At 35.4% G+C, this 17,248-nt stretch overlaps 1 protein-coding gene and 1 long non-coding RNA gene across 10 annotated transcripts in view; one reads left to right on the top strand and one right to left on the bottom strand.

The window, feature by feature from the left end:
* LOC147906639 (uncharacterized) overlaps positions 1–13,576 on the top strand; it is a 289,343-nt gene extending 275,767 nt beyond the window's left edge. Inside the window, exon 3 of the long non-coding RNA XR_015548304.1 lies at positions 6,249–13,576. This is a non-coding gene — a long non-coding RNA (uncharacterized LOC147906639). The remainder of the gene's footprint in view (positions 1–6,248) is intronic.
* Positions 1–17,248, bottom strand: part of Ten-m (teneurin transmembrane protein Ten-m) — a 569,521-nt gene that overhangs the window by 508,570 nt on the left and 43,703 nt on the right. The gene's annotated exons all lie outside the window — the stretch shown is intronic.

Genomic DNA, 17,248 nt, shown 5'->3' with positions numbered 1-17,248 from the left:
CTCGGGGAGTTATGCGTTCTTCGGCAAACTTGCTCACCGACCCAACCAGCACGCACCGGCAGCCGTGTTAGGTGGCTATACCACGTATACGGGCTAACTTGAATAATAGACATTGTTGTACGAATTAGGCGGGTAGGGGTAAAGTCCGTAGTAGCCACGAAGAGCTGCGGTACCGGCCGACCCTGCGAACGCGCACCTCCGACTTTAATTAACGATGTCTGAACATCTAGTCCGCCGGACGTATTATTAACTTGTCCCTGGCCGAGCTAGCGTCCCATCAAGGGAGTTCTGAGAATTCGTGGATGTCGATGATCCGATCAGAACGTTGTCTGTGTCGACGGAAAGAACGTTGTCTGCATCTCCTGACTAGCCTACTGCGAAATCTATCATTATTTATCGTTAGTTCATATAAATTCTCTCGTGATATAAATTCACATTATGTAATATAGTGCAACTCTGTTGACTTTCGAAGTTTCTAGTTAGAATAAGATGATAAGAGAAGAACACACGAGAGTGGATCGCATACAGTTTGGCAATGTCTTTCGAGAGTTCGAAATCTAGAAACGGATATATGCGAACAGATGCGCAGAAGAAGACCGGGAAGAAGTTTTCGTCCGGTATTACGATTCAGTCCGACCATAAATAAGAAACCGGCGGTTCGATATAATTCACTGGATTTCCATACGATGATAAAACGGACGCTCGGATCCCGACGCGATGATTTATATGATCCCGACGCTACCCGTCGCGAAATCCTTTTCGTCGTCCGACGATTCGGCTTGACCCGTCCACAGATGTTTGCATGCGATAACGGAATGTCTTTCGTGTACCTTCTCTATCTCCTTTACCTTCTTAATTATGCTGGACGGACAGAGTGAATAAACCGAATAATGCGTAAGATTTTTTATAAACGATCCTCTCCGCCCCTACGACTAGGTCTGAAGATCTAACCGCATCTCTCGTACTTTTTCGTTTTCGGTATATCGATATGGGTTACGATATGAGTTACATCCACCCATATACACATACAAGCGGATTCCTATCAATATGTTTGATGAAATATGGATTATTCCCAGTAGACCAGTCGGTTGGTTGGAATACCAAGAAATCACCCAAGACGTCCGTATTCACGTCTTGATGTACGATCTGTGGATAGTGCCGGTTTTCACATCACGTTCCTTTATTGCTGTAAATTTTAGTATTAGTAGAAATAAGAAAATTAAACTGAGTAAGTATCTTTTTCGATCTGTGACAACTTTATTTTTGGAAGTCTTGTAGCGAAATTTATCTTTGATAAAGAGTAACAATCTTATTAGCTAAGAAAAGATTGCAATATTAGCTTGTTTTAAATTTGAAGTATGTATGTATACAAGAAGTTCCTGATTCACAATCATGGATGACATTTCGCAAATATAAATGCTTGAAGATGACGACAAATACGAAATTATATTTTTGTTGATCTTAATAGAAAGTTATCACTAATAAACATGAATATTTTTAGTCGTCAGTGTTCATAATATTTTAGATCTGTAATATCCAGTTATCGACTTAACGGTACAATAATAGCGTATCGAAAGATTTAATATTATCGGATTGTCATTCTAAGGATCAATTAATGGGCGTCAGATTGTTTCGCGGAGTTTCTTTCTCGAGTCAAGGAAAAAATGGGTCGACCATTGGAAGAGGGCCGTTGATTCAAAATTAAATTATCTTCTCGTTTTTATCACGCGCTTCATTCTTTATCACGTCGTTCACGGACCGTGATATATCGTATGATGCGCCGGCACTGGTCATTTGTCAAGCAATTCGAAAATATGTATGAGAAACTCTCGCGTGTTCATTCATATAGATTGTAGATTTGTTGATAAAAAATTTTGCCATAAGTCAGAAAACGAAGAGCTACGTTTTTTTTTATCACCAGAATATTTCTCGGCCATTTTATAAATAAATCTACTTGCCCGTTTTATGTTATAAATTGATATATGAAAAATCAGTATATGAAAAATGATAATATCTTGATATTTATTTAAATTTTAGATGTAGAATAAAAAAAATATATGGAAATGTAGTTTTATCTGAGAAAAAAGATAAATATAAATATTTCTTACGCAAATTGATATAATAAAATAACGAATATTTTTAATACACCAAACTACATTTTTCATATTTTTCTAAATATACTAGACAGCACAATTGGAATTACATCATAAGATATTTTGTTTAGATAATGACTATTTGCTGTTTCCTAAATTGCGTTTCTGCCTGCCCAATTTTAATCAATCGTATTGTGTCATGATGAAGATAAAGTCAACGATTTGATGAAAACTGTTTGATTATCGGTAAATTCGATGTCAATGCTGTTAGAGACTCAAAGGTGAGAGAACGTATCGAGACAATCGAAGCAATTAGCGTCAGTAAATAGATTTCACGAACGAAAAGAGAGGTCGGATTAGTTGGAATCCTCCGCATGGTTTCAACAACGATCAAAAGGCCGAATGTACAATATTGGATACAATAAAAAATCGTACGAAAGAAACGTAGTTGTGTAGTTAACATGTTAGAATATAGTTAAGTAATCCGCACGAATCTACAAACTGAAAAGTTTTTTTATTTTATCTCATTTCCAATATAATTATAATAAAATTGCATAATGCATGTCTTGCATAATTTATTAGCATTGTGTATGATTAATATGTACGACAAATTAAATATGCTAATTGTAGTTTGCTATAATTTATATTTTGTACATAATACTGGAAGGAAGGTAAAGTTATTTGTATACAAAAAGAAAATAAAGTTTAAAAAAAGATGTTTATTCTCGATTAACTTTTATCCCTTCTGCGAAGCGAACTACGCCAATCAACAATCTCATTTTCCGTACAAAAGTCCTGAAGTTGTTCCTTGATGAGTTTGTAAGTTCTAGGTGCTGGACTAACAACGCGCCCGTGAAAATTAAAGAAGTCATCGATAACAATTTTAAGGAGAATGCTTTAATTATTCCGCTGGCTTGCAAATCGGAATCTGTCAAAGTTTTGGTAATAGAACGAGCGAAAGAACGATGGAGGAATAAGAGAAGAGGAATCTTCTCTATTGGCGAACATCCTCGTCGTTTTTAGTAGAAAAGAATAATGACACAAGGGAGAGAAAGAGATAAAGAGAGTTTCGTTAATTAATATTGGAAGAAGCTTTAGTTAAGCCCTGCAGAACTTTTATATTTTCTTCATTTTTCAATCTTTCAATTTATTGACTGATATTACAATCAAAAAATATTTTCTTATTTCAGCTTATGTCAAAATAGAAATGTATAAATATTCAAAAAAATAATAACAAGAAAATATGATAAATTACTTTTTCTCTAGATTATTTTATTTGTATTGAACTCTATATTTTATTTACTATCATCGCTTTATTATTTTTATCGAAGTTTCAAATATCAATTATAGCAATTGTTCTATATATGTGCACATTGCAAATCTGTATGTATAAATCGATTATAAAAAATATACTCAAACTTTATTTTAACTCATTTAGCAACCGACGATTTTTACGTACGTTTTTTTTTTCTAATGAAAATTTGTATTGGAAATTTTGTATTTTTCATTCACTTCGCGTGTTAAAACGATCAAATAAATCTATATCTGCTGAAGTATAACGGAAATAAATATAGACGAGTATCAGAAAATAAAAAGCGTCTGATTTTAATTAATATCAGGAATGGAAAAGAGAGGTGAATCCATCAAAAACTTTTCGCATTTTCTTGGTTTCTGGAACCGTTGGCGAGTTCGCTAATCTTTTCGGTGCGGTCTACAAATTAACACGGTTTCGTGATTACTTCGGAGTTCGTCGCATGATTATTAACTCGTAGGAGTATAGACGAAGAGAACTACGAAGATCTCGATTAACATTTTGATGAACATAACAACTAAATAGAGGTAGATTTAAAGCAAATTGCAGTCGCCAAGAGAATATAGTTTCAATTACATCGATTATACTTTATATTGCAATTTTAATTTTCAATCACCATCGATATAAATATATGTATGTAATTTATTTTAATTTTTGGTAGAAAAAATTTGCATAATAATTGTCCATTAAAATAATAAATTATAATATTTGAGGTGCAATAAATGAGCTACAAATTATAATTTGATATTTACAATATCTACTCGACTTGCCTAAACAAATTATTAAAAATTGATTGTTTTTTATATGTCCATAATTAGTAATATCCATAATTGATGATTCACATAGAGAAATAGATACATTCTACATTTATTTTTACCAATAAGTATTTCAAATTTGGTATAATACTTCCTTGCATTGGGAATTAAGTTTCAATTATTTATGCAAGTTTCTTCTGTTTTCTTTTCATGTCTTTATATGTAATACGATGTGAAAAACGAGAATTTTTTGCTAAGTCACTTTCGTACAATGGATAACAACGAATTTACACAAGGTGCTTATAAACGATATCCTCTTACTTCGTACATAGTTTAAAGAGAAAGAGAGAGAGAGAGAGAGAGAGAGAGAGAGAGAGAGAGAGAGACTGTGTTGTCCATTACTTTGTTTTAATAAGATATTCTCACGATGGGTGGTCAGTACGGGAATACACGCTAACCCATGTCCGAGGATTTTACGTGTCCGACCACAGTTTCCAGTTAATTCACGAAGATAAGACCGGCGCAACTATATATTTCTATGTTTATTATACTCCGGTAACAAGGTGGGAGCGGATCTAGATACGACTGTCTGAGAAGCGACCCGGTAACGAAGCATCGAGAATTTCACTTCGGATACACGTATGTAAACAGCAATGATGGTGGAAGTACGTGCATGTGCTGCGTATACGTTGCCAACTAGTTTACCTACCTACATGTTCGCTCAGATCTGTTCTGGAAACAATGCGACGTGTTGTGCGCTCCATAATTACGTATGGAGTCATACAATTTGATCTTTCCCAATCGTTTTTTTTTTGACAATCTAAAAATTTTGACATCTATATGACAGGAGGATATGAAGGTGTTCTCCTACGCTAATGTACTTGTCATTATGCGTTTTAATTATTTGGAACGTGTGTTGATGTACGACTGAACTATGCAACTCTTGACAGTTGATGAGTCAATCGGTCGCAAGTTTCGCACGCGATCGCGCTCATTTACATTTCTCGGAGAGCCGTCTTAAAGGCGCGCAATTTTTAACCGCGGTGAGCTCCACGTTCGCTCGATACAGATCCGACCACCCAACATATAGCATGCTATTCCGGCGCGATATTGGATTACACATTCCTATAGATCGTCATGTAGGTGTATGCAGGCGTACCCTTGCATAGCATACACATACATAGGACATAATGCACAAAGCTGGATAATGTACAAGGTGGATGGAACAGGTACGACATAACGACGCGGACCCCCGACGTGAAACGAGGCTTTATATCAAATGCATAACAACGCTATTACTACACTCAATTGCTATAAGCCGTAGATTGCGGATTATCCGGTCGCTCTCCGTTGCCCGGCAGCTTCCTGGCGCAAGCGTGCCTGGCACATACGCGCGCTAATGTTAATATAATATTAATCGCCTAATGATTATGAATGCCAATTGATATTAGTAGTTGGTGATAGTAAGCGTGCGATTCGCAGCTGGAACCACGCTTAATACTATCGCGAATGGTGACTCGTTATACCGTACAATGATGAGATGATAACGTCGTTTTCATAGTGTCCGCATTCGATAGTAACGTCAGATGACCTCGTAAGTCAATAATCATAATTCAATTCTATAAAATGTATTAAATCTTAGTAAATATTTGTTTGAATTGTATCTGCTGAATATTTATTATAAACGTAATCATATATTTATGTGATATAAGATTATTTACGGTAAATATTTATTTACCGTAAATAAATGTTAAGTTAAGATTGTTCAAATAAATGTTTGTTAACATTTAGTACAAATTTTTTCTCAGTCTTATCAAGAATAACAAATTAGAGGTGAGAGAATTCGTATCAAATATTAGTATCCGATTTTTATATGATAATTTTGAAATTCGAGCATATATACAACTTTTTTCAATGTTTATAATATGGGAATTTCATTAGTTCATAGAGGACGGAAGCAGGGGGAGGGGAAGAGAGCACATTTAACTCAACAAAGAAAGATAGAGAGGAGGAAATGATTTATCTTCTTTTCTCATCCGACGTTTAAAGACACGAGAAGACTGAGATGTGACGATGTTGATGTTTCAGGAAGCGTTTAATGGACGTACGTGTCTGGACTCTTGGGAACCACGGAAGTGCGCGGCACGCACCTGTCGAAATGGACGAATGTCTTTTATTCGCCATGACAAGGGACATCGCCTGTTATTTATATCGAAGCAATTTTCTCCCCCGTTGCCGTCATACGGTGCGACACTGGGAAGTGAAGCTAACTGTCAAGATTATCTTTGTGGGACGACAAAGAAATACAATATCTCCATCTCTTTGTCAGAAGCTTCGTAACTAATTTAATTTTTTTTCTTTAATAATTAATAAGTGTACATATGTCACATGTAGGTATTATCTCATTACATAGAACTTAAAACGGATGTTATTGTTTTAATTTAATTTTTGAAGTTAGATTAAATGAATAAAAAAAATAATTTGATGGATTGAAAAAGAGGTTAATTTAGCATGTCACTTAAGATATTAATATTTGATTAGATATTTAATTTGTCGTTATCAAAATGTATATTTTTTATATCTCAATGTTCCATCAAAAATAAATATTTTATTTTGTAAATATCTCTTTCATTCTTTTAATAATCCCGCAATAATGAATAAAATTAATTACAAACAATAAGAATTTTATTTTTGACCGTACATGTGAGAACACAATCGATAAACTAAAAAACGGTCCAAACTGGATATTTGCTTTTAAATAATTTCTATGTGAATTTATATACTAAATATGTAGTCATTTGAAAAATTAAGTAGATATTGATACTACTAGATTTTGTACGTTAATAGTAGATGTTGAAATAAGTCATTTATCAAGTGTTACTTGGAAACCGAAAATGTTTAGATGAAACATCGCCTTACTAATACGTGCAGGTCATAAACCTCTTGGGTGCACATCTGGAAGCTCGCAACGAGTGACGAAGGACCGGAAGAGGATGCAAGAGGAGATCAGAGGAAAAAGATCTCTTAAGAAGATAATCCCTTCAACTGGTTGATTTATCATTTCCACGAATTGGAACATATAGTTAATTATCCATATTAATCGAAATAAATTTAAACAGATAAATCAAATTGAAACATTGAAACATTTCAGCATTATGACAATCACTTATTCTTTGATAATTTATAATAGTAATTTTAACATTTTAAGAGTGTCAATAATGTAATTTTATATTCATATTAGAACAGGATGTTACATTCTGGATGGTACATAGATTAAATATTTCTTACATTCTGTTTGCATCGAGACACTAGTTTTGACTTAAAAGTATCAGAGAGCCACAAAGGTTCCGTTGACATTTAATTCATGCGAAGGGATGTATACTTTCGTCCGAAGATCCATCAACGTTTCTCTCACTTTATTCGTAGTCCTTCCGTAGTGAAATGTGGTACTCGGCCGGAATTCTCTCCGAAACAATGGCTCGACAAATATTCAGCACCTCGTGTTTTTCTCTATTTAACACGGGAGAGGCCTTTTTTCCATTCTGACGGAACTCTGCCGGAGAAATAGAGTGTGCGCGAGGGCCTCGAAAAAAAAAAAGGAAAAGAAATAAAGTTGGATTCCCCTGGGGATGCGCCTCGGAACGACTCATGCGGAAAAAAAATTTCCTCGCGTGCGTTTTCCACGGGGTTTCCCGCCACGTTGTCGTCGTCCCGCCACCTCGTTGTCGACGGAAAATAATGAAAATATTGACCCACGCGAGAACGACGGCGTATTATCCGGACATTTCCCAGGACCCAGAGATCTGTACCGGTTACATCATCGTCGTTGTCGTCGTCGTCGTCGTCATCGACGACGACAACGGCTGTGAGTGTTTCGGAGAGAATCGCGCGGCTTTTAACGCCCGGTTTTTCGGGCGTCTCCTAAGCAAACAGACCTTCCGGCGATGCGGAGGTCTCCGCTTCTTTCTCCATCGTGTGGAAGCACATGTCCGCTTTATCCACCCCCGCGTGACCATATTACGAGCGATCGAGCAGAAAGTAGTCCACGTTTTTCAAGCTCGCGGCCATCGACAAATATTCCACTTGTGCTAAAGATATATAACACGTCATGCGACAACTTAGTCATCGCATTCTTCGAAACACATGAGCTTCGAAAATTTATGACCGCACGACGTTTGCAAAAGCGTAATAGTGGAGCAATGAGGTATTGAAGAATTCAAACAACAAGATACATGGAAAGAATTTATGACAAGCGAAGGATTAAAAGTACATATGTTCTTATATCTTCTCTTTTAATTTGTATAATAGTGAGGAGAGAAAATTTCTGTTAAAAGTCAAATCAGCGGTAAGCACAATTGTCTTATTGATTCGTGAATAGAATTTTGGTCGACAGAGTCATGAGAATATTAGAGAGGTTTAAAATTTGGAAATGAGATATGAATGTACGCTCGTTGAATTATCAGCCTGTCCGCATAAATGCGGATGTTAGGGAAGTGCATTCGAATAAAGTGCATGCAACGCGATGAATTGGCCGCGATAGAAACTCACGATGGCGCAAAATCGCGAATGCTATTGAATAGCGAGTCACACAATGTCACATTTGCAAACTGTAAATACGTGACATGTTGAACACTTATATAAATGAATTAATACAATGTTACATTTATATGTATATCAACCTACTACATAAATGCTACGAAATATTGAAATTCCCATTTAATTTGCCTTCCACAAGCTGCCATTCTTGTACAGATTTTCACATGTTATGTATTCTTTAATTTCGGTTTCACTAGATATGTAAATTAGACAGGCAAAAGATATTCTTTTAAATGTTTGTAAATATGACGTATCACATTATGACGTTATATTATAGAAATTTGAAAAAGACTAAATTAAAGTATTATTTTTATTAAAAACTAAAAAATGCAATAATGTACTTTTCCTTTTGAGAATATCTGTCAAGTGGTCAGATTATTCACAATCAGCACTTTATTCAATTCTATTACGTTCCCTAGAAATAAATCTGTATGTAAATAGTTGGTGGCTAGCTAGATACTATATAGAGATACATTTATTATTACAACATTTATAAAAGTAAACTCGTAATTAATAAAGATAACACATGGAGATTCGCTGTTTGTTAATATCAACTATATAGAAACAGCTCTATTCGCGATATCAACAAAAATAGAAATAAATTTTCCTCTACGGCATCACCTGCATTACCTCTAAATTTTACGAGACTCACCGAGATCTAGCGCTTTCCTTTTTCTATTTCTATGCTCGGAACGTGCTTCTGAAGGCATGTAAAAATGGCACGAGCAGCGTGACTCTGTCGGCACCATTCTACTGTATTTTCCGTCCTAATTATATCCCACCCCAATGCAAAACTCATTACGGTCATCTCTCCACTATCGCGTCGTCTTGCATTAACCTGCAGAACGTTTTGCTCGCTTAATTACGATGACAATTTCGTTAATTAGGTCAGGCACGTATGTTGCCATATAATCATGCTGTATAATCATTTAAAGCAGAATTCAATTTATATTTGGCCTTTCCTGATTTTAAATAAAATGACTTTTATATATGTAACTTTAATAGATTTAGAAAATCGATATTAAAAATATCACGCATTTTGATTTTAGAAAAAGATGTCATTTGAAATTAATATAGAAATAATTTCAAGATTGCAATAGCACTGAAAATTAATTTAAGATTAATTTTAGTTTAAATCGAAAAATACATATTAATGTGCACCTACTTTTTATTTTTTTGCTGCTCCTGTCACATACAATCGATTTTATATACAATAATACATTTTTGGTGTTGAAAACATATTAAAGAAGGATACGTGATGTAAACAATGAAGCGGATTTAAGACTTCAAACATTAATAAAAATGAAGAACGACGTAATCGGGTCGGCAGCGTTACAACGTTAATTTTGTTCTTCATTAAAAATATAAATATTACCGTTCCTCAATTAGTAAAGATATTTCTGTCAACTTTAGCTCAGTAAGGACGCGCTTTTATCAGTTTAATATTGTTATTTGAATAAATATAATTTCATTTGAATAAATGCAAGGATACATTAATTTTATATTAAATAATATTTTTATACTCTATATGAAAATAGCTTACTGAAGCATAGAAAATTAATCAATTTCACTACTATCAACAAATATCTGATTAAGACCGATATAATTAATTCATCAAATTAAAATTGTAAAAATACTCATAATCTATTGAAATTTTTATATCTTCCATGACACTTTTCGCGATGACCAATACATCGCGAATAAAATTGAATATGTCAAAATGCTCTGTAATTCAAACCTTTGGAACATCATGCGATCCGCGGGCTTAATTATTGCAGCTTGCACAACTTGCAAATGCTTAGACGTGCACTGATGCGGCTTGGCGCGGAACGTAGCGTCACGCAGCCTACATTACAAATTGGATATTATGCAATTACCTAGCGATTAAATTAGGCGTTGCTGACGCCGCAATGGTTGCGCTTGTACGCAACACGTACCGCTGTTCCTACGTGTAGCCGTGAACGTACCCGCCTGTAAGCAACCGCACTCACAAAGTGCCCTCAACAATACGAGCGTTTACTAAGCTCGCGAAATACTTTGTTCCACAACGAGCTGTGACTAATTACGAAACGTCGTTAAGAACATTCTCCGCGATTCTAAGCGCCCGTCGTTGCAGAAAGATAAATTGCATTTTACACCATCTATTTTACATTGTACGAACACAAAACAGAAACGCTTTAATATGCCGCTAATGTGTCAAAGAGGGTAAACTTTAAAATTTATTTTCTGTAAAAACGATCCATATATTCAGTGATATTTTCGCGCCAACGCAACGTAACGATTTAGACGGTGGAAATTATATTTTTTATATATAATAATATATAATTTTACAAATTTTTTGATATTACATATGAGGCAACAGATTAAAATATATTTGTTCACTTCCTCGACATTTTTTTAAAACTTGGATGTGTTTTACGGCCAGAGCCTTTCACGCAGTTGAAAGATCAACGAGAGGATCAAAGGATTGTCGTTCTTGCATTTTTATTTTTCTGCTTTCATTCACTCGTTGAGACCATTAAGGCCAGCCAGTTGGGTGGCCGATTTTCACCGTTGGTGTCGTCGTTCACGCGTATGTCTTTAGCTCCGAAAATAGTTACACTCGCAATGCACATAACCCGATATATTTGAAGCCGTTAGTTCCTATACTTGGAAATTCTCGAAGGTAACGATATTTTTGTCGAACGTGCACGGGTGGTCCTGCTTGTGAATATCGACATCGCGAGGATTGAAGTCGGTGATTTCAAATTAGTACAAGAATCCCCACGAATTATAAATACTGTCACAACAATAACATCAGGATTAATTGCCACAATAATGTTTTAGGATAGACCGAAAGATTGAAAAAATATATCATATTATTAGATGATTCCGCGTCTCGATAAATTATTCAATTATATCCCAGTTCAATGGAATTGAATTTTGGTTTCTTATTATTCAGCGGAGTGACAACGAAGTGCGTCGCTATTATACAAATCCGGGAAAATAAAAATGCCATTACGAGACGTTCGGAATAAAAACAACGGGGGGGCTATGCGACGAGAGATGTAAGCGCGAAATCGATTTAAAATACTACATGCCGTCGTGGCGCGAACGCGTATAGGGAAAAATCGACGCATCCGTCTTGGCGGCTGCTGACGGATCGTTTGATTGCTTCTCATACATATCGCGAAGAAAAGCATTTGCGAGGAAGATTACCCCTTGCTGAGATGCTCCGGGGTGGTTCGAAGGGGAATACGCGATAACGTCCCGAAACGAGCTTCGAGGGTCTGGCGGAGCCTGTTTTGTTATTTATGGTTGCATTACCGAAAGCGGCGTAAGGACAGTAAGTGCGTGGGAGATGCCGCGTGCGAGACTAAAGTATGTATAAAGTGGAGAAGCACATTTTTACGATGCCACGCTGAGCTTAATCCGCCTCTACGATCGATTTCACCCGCGCACTTCTACCCGCTTTCTCACGCGGGGGTCGTGCCATTTTACGCGCCTCGTATGTTAGCAGCGGATCGCAGCTGTAACAGTGAACGAATATTTTCGTAAACCCTAACGCTACGCTTCGGAGGAATATATTGCCATGAAGATAATTTCATAACTCACATTGTAGTAAAGTTGTTGCAAAAATGCACAGATCAATGAAGTAGTAAAAGCATATCTTTACTTAAGAAATAAAGACGCGTCGCTGTTATCGACATAACGTTTTATATTTTATAGTATAACTTTTTTTAATGGAATATTAGAGATTCGTTTCGCAGAGCACACATATATTGAGATATCAATATATTGGAATTGGATTATAAATCGTATAATATGCGAATTCGATTATAAAACCAAAATATCGAATATTTCTCAATAGATATTGCCACAAAACAACGAAATTTCCGATTTAATCTGCATATTATTAAAGATATTTGCGTCCAATTATTTGCCATAATTTCTTTAATGTTTTATTATATATTATAATTTTTCTACCAACCTACTTTATCATCTCTATGAAATATATAACTACAGCTAAAATCACCGTAAGTAGGCAACGGTTGACATGGCCGAAGAGAGCGGAGATACGCGATGGGACCTTAATTAAAAGAATCTTCGTTTACCCAGTCTGGAGTGCCAATCACCGCGTTTAATTACTTGCCACTTTTTTATCATTTAAACTTTTCATTGGGAGTTAAGGAAATTTACGTGCGGCCCTCATTAACGTTTATCAACGTCAACCAAGAGTCGAAAGTACCAGTTACTCAACGATTAGAAGCGAGCGAGTTTGTTTCGTTCACGATATGCTAATGAGGCTTTCCTTCGTAACATTCACCTTTGTAACAAGCGATAGAAAGGCGACGTCGCTACGAACATAATCTCATCTCTGTCACGATATCATTGCAATACATCGTGCTAATTTGTCAAGTTCGTCAAGATTTCCAGACACGATTTAAAGTATGCTTTTCGCTTTATTATTAAATGTTTCATTTATTTATAAGTGAAAACGAGGTGCAACATTTAAAATTATAAAATTATAAATAATAAAAATTGATGAATCTATGTAAATATCCGCACGTGCAAAAATTATGCTCTTCATTTCTATATTCAGAACAAAATAATACTATAAATTATTTTTTAATCTGCTCATATTACATTGAGAAAAATGGACTGATTGGATTAAATAATAATTCTGGTGGAAAATGTATGAATTAGAATTTTAGTTTTTTTGGTTGTCTACTAGAGTAGTTCAGATAACTAGAATTCTAATAAATTTAACTAGGAAATTCTGATTCGTCCATTTTCAATCAGAAATTTCTTTCAATATATAAATAAGAAAGAAAACAATAGAATCTATAATTACAAAATTATTTTAAATACAATCGAAAATGTGATAGAATTTGTGGAGAACAAATTGGAAGAACGTAATCGCGAAGACACGCGTTGATACACGAAAATTGATTTAAAATAAAAGTATTTTACCAGCACACATAGCTTGGAGTGCTTTTGCACTTCCCCTCGTCTTGAAAATGGAGCGTGAGCTATTGTCAGGGTTGCTAGAATAACAAACTCGATCGACTCTACCCTTTGTGGGAATAGCCCATCGCGACTGTCAGAAAGCATTTTGAGACGGCAAGCTCCTCCTTTCGATCATAACCTAGTCACGTTTGCGAAAGAAAGCTTCCGACAAACACTGCTCGGTTTTGGAGATATACTTCAAATGTCAACGACGTGACGTATCCTCGCAGATCCCTGCTGGCGCGAGTTTGCTCGGGGTGTATTTGCAGAGGCTCAAGATTGAAACTTATAGAATAATTTTCTAGCATATAGTATATCATTTATAGAATATATTGTATACTATAAATTCTATTCTTTGTTCTATCACACTAGTATCAAAGATATATCTAAGAATTTCGAGATTATTTTCTTATCGAATGAATTTTCCCAACAGTCTTTGCGTGACGATTTAAGACGGAAGAGAAAACGGATTAATTGGAGAATCACTATTGCGCTCGTCGAATGTATAAGTTACTGAGGTCAAGTAGCAAGGTCTTTACAAATAATTTAATAGAAAAGAAGCGAGGAGCGATAAAACGGGACAGAGACAACGAAGTCAAAGATATCATTCATTAATTTACGAAAGACGTGGTCGTTAGAGACGAACTTATCCATAGATATCGCAAAGTGATACGTTAAAATGAGTATTGTCGACGCTACGAAGTAATATTGCTAGCCACAGAACAAACGACAATGTTATCGTCATGGGACGATAGGCATGCATATAAATATATACTGATACTGCAATGTGGTACTAATTTATTGCCGAGCTCCACGGAGATCCGATTTCACTCCCTTACGTTTCTTTTCCTCCTTTTCTTTCTTGCGTGCTAACCATGAATGCCACTATTATGCATTATGACGCGTAATTCCGGCCACAATCACGACCAGATAGTCTTGGAATTTCGTCGGTGCCGTGAGTTTGCTAGGCCGAAGAAAAAACAATACAATGAATTCTTTACGTTAAGCAACGTGAAATTCGTTGTATTAACTATTGATAATTGTACGCTCAGAGAAAGATTTCTTCGATTTAAAGAAATGTTTCTTTGCCATACGGTTAAAGAAAAAATTTCTTTGATTTGTGAACGTCATTTCTTTGATTTTTCTTTTTTAATCTTCTTTATTTTTTTTTTAATCAAATAAATTTATTGATTTAAAAAAATAATGTTTAAATCAAAGAAATGACATTCACAAATCAAAGAAATTTTTTTCTTTAATACCGTATAGCAAAAAACATTTCTTTAAACCGAAAAAATCTTTCTCTGGGTGTAACGCGAAATTAATTTCTGCGAGGAAAGTATAATACAAAAAAGCAATGTTAATAATATATGACTATATAATAATAATAGAATTTATAATATATTTTACAAATTCTTATACAATTCAAATTAATCTTTTATGCAGTGATTAACGATAGGATATAAATATTATCAAAATTATAAATATAATTTGCGTAATAATGTGAATAATGTAGAACGCTGTGCAAAATTTCAACAACCTGTAAATTTTAATAATATTAAGGCACTTAAAGAATAAAAATGCTTATGACTTGTAAATTTTAAACATAATAAGGAGGGTAAACCACGCGAATATTATGTCAAGCGAGCGTATAATCCAACAGCGTTAACTTCCTAATCAGAAAGTAAATAAATTGATAATTTCATTTCCGTAACGTGGGCTACGTTGCTGAACTGACATTATTCACGGACAATCGCTGTCAATCAAGTAGACGGTTCCCGATTTATGATAGTTTGAACAGGTAATAATCGCAGACGTAAAACTAGTAGTTTACAATAGAGTATACGACATAACACGTAATAGTCTCGCGAGTCTGTGAGACGCGATAACATCAAAGTATCGCAAAAATTTTCTCCGCTCGAGAATATCGCTGAATTCGTTTCCGAGAGAAAAAGTATCGATGCACGAATAACGAAGCACTTTGAAAATCGTAGAAGCTGCAGCATTCCGGGACGCGCATCTAGAGGTGACTCGATAAAAGGAATATCGCGGTTGTAAACACCGTGCTACCGGTTTACACCTGTGCATGCTCGCGCATACAAAAGCGACTGCATTCACGATAAGCTCGACGTTTTCTAGTGTTCGGAGTGCTCGTTGATGCTATTGGCAAGTAAAGAAAACCGATCGTTATCGGAATAATTCTCCATCTTTTTCTCAACAAAATATTTCCATTTAAAAATTATTAAACGTTACATAACATTTTTTTTTCAAAATAGAATAATAAAAAATATGAATAAAATAAAAATTATCCGTCTGCGGATATACATATACATTATTCACATATTACGTATGTTCAGTGTCGTTGCTTACATATTGATGCTCACTACTGGTTCCTATCTCTCAACATAATCAGCCGAATCTTTAACGATTCCCATAGGTTCTTGTGATACAACGTTAATGGAGTGGAATATCTCAATACCTATCTTAATATCATTTTCCCTCTTGTATCCCATCGTATTTCAACCAGATTTGCTTCCTTCTTGGCCGCTTCCCTCCTACGTCTTTAGATTGGAACAACCAAAAGTGAGTCATTCCGCGAAATCGTTTGGCATAAATATGTCTCACAGATACCTGGTAGTCAGCATGAATTACCAATATCAAAGATAGCACGAGAGTTTTAAGACGTTTACTTTTGGACGGACATTAAGATAAAACGTGAACAAGAAAGTCCTTTTACGCGATAACATTCACTCTTGCAACCGAACGTGTAAAGTACTCGACAACAATACGAAAGCCGTAAATTTCTAAAAGTCAGTAAGTTTCTAAAGAACATGATATGTTTAAGCCAAATTATTGAAATATATTCTCCAAACGGAACATTTTACGATTGTACGAACGAATTGGACGAACGAAATAATAAATCGCGTTAACGTTCCCGAATTTTCAGAGAGAGACGAAGGTAAACACGAAAATCTAGTTTACGGGATGATTGCCGCCACGTGATCCGCCATCATCGGGATTGCCACGGTATTATCAACGTCAATCGTTGTCTCTTTTCAATAATTGAGAAAGGGTTCATTGGGTAGTTGTGGCATAGGGGGAGGGATTGCAAGAGCAGGGGAATGTATTTACAGGTACACAGAGACAGCAAACAAGCATAGCGCTGATTTAAATAATGTGTTGCCAAATAGAATTTTGCAGTGGTGCGATTTTAGTCTCTCTTTTATTAGTGACCCGAAATCTCGTTCATTCGAAATATCGATTTACGCGACATTTGCTGGCAGGAGAAAATTTAACACATTGTAAAAATAATATCGCGCACAATAATAGGTCGACAATAATGTGCTCTCTGTGTCTCTGTGTACCTGTAAATACATTCCCCTGCTTTTGCGACTCCTTCAATGCCAGCCAATGAAACCTTCTATCACTCGATTTCGAACATTATCGTCTCAAATTACCATTATTTTACAACAATATCCTGCTTGAAGCTTAAAGCAGGTGTGACG

The sequence above is a fragment of the Acromyrmex echinatior genome, chromosome 19 (assembly GCF_024713525.1).
Source record: "Acromyrmex echinatior isolate Ae372 chromosome 19, ASM2471352v2, whole genome shotgun sequence".
Classification (NCBI taxonomy): Eukaryota; Metazoa; Arthropoda; class Insecta; order Hymenoptera; family Formicidae; genus Acromyrmex; species Acromyrmex echinatior.
This window is presented reverse-complemented; position numbering and strand designations above follow the sequence as displayed.